We start from the raw sequence: 911 nt of genomic DNA, 5'->3' as shown, positions 1-911 counted from the left end.
CAGGAGCAGTTTCCTCCAATTCAAACAGCTCCAGATTTTATTGTGTAATGTTAATTGCACATGTAAATTCACCCTTTGAGCCTGACAGTCCAGCCAGTCTATTCATCCAACCCATACTTCCTCAGTTTGTTTGTGAGGATGCCATGGGAGACCGTATCCAAAGCCTTGCTGAAGTCCAGGTATATCATCTCCACTGCTCTCCCCACATCCACAGAGCCAGTCATCTCATCATAGAAAGCAATCAGGTTGGTCATACACTTGCCCTTGGTAAAACCATGCGGACTGTTCCTGATCACTTTCTTCTCCATGTGCTTAGAAATGGATTCCTTAAGAACCTGCTCCATGATTTTTCCAGGGACTGAGGTGAGGCTGACTGCTCTGTCGCTTCCTGGATCCTCCTTTTTCCCTTTCTTAAAGATGGGTACTATATTTGCCCTTTTCCAATCATCCAGGACCTCTCCCAGTTGACTTTTCTAAACAGTCCTTAACCTGTTCCTTCACCACTGTTGGCTGCTCACCTCCTCCCCAAACTGTACTGCCTGGTGCAGTAGTCTGGGAGTTGACCTTGCCTGTGAGGACCAAGCATCTTATCCCATGATTTGCCATCTCCTGTGCTGATTGACTCATTAGACATTTGGCAATTGTAGACACTGCCAGGAAGCTGTCAAAGGAGGTGTCAGAGGCAGTTAGATCAAAATTGTTTTGGTGCAGCAGGTTCTGTTGCTCATTCAGGATTTGTGGGGAGAAAAAAACAGACCTCCAAAAGCTGTGTACAGAGGCACAGAGATGCAGTTCCTAGCTGGTTAAGGGTGGGGAGAAATAATACTGGAAGTGGCCTTAAAAAATCAGCCGCCCTGACAACTTCTGTGGTTTGTATCTAATGTTGGCTCTGGTCTGACCTATTTTAATTC

Source organism: Alligator sinensis, unplaced genomic scaffold, assembly GCF_000455745.1.
Source record: "Alligator sinensis unplaced genomic scaffold, ASM45574v1 scaffold288_1, whole genome shotgun sequence".
Taxonomy (NCBI): Eukaryota; Metazoa; Chordata; order Crocodylia; family Alligatoridae; genus Alligator; species Alligator sinensis.
This window is presented reverse-complemented; position numbering follows the sequence as displayed.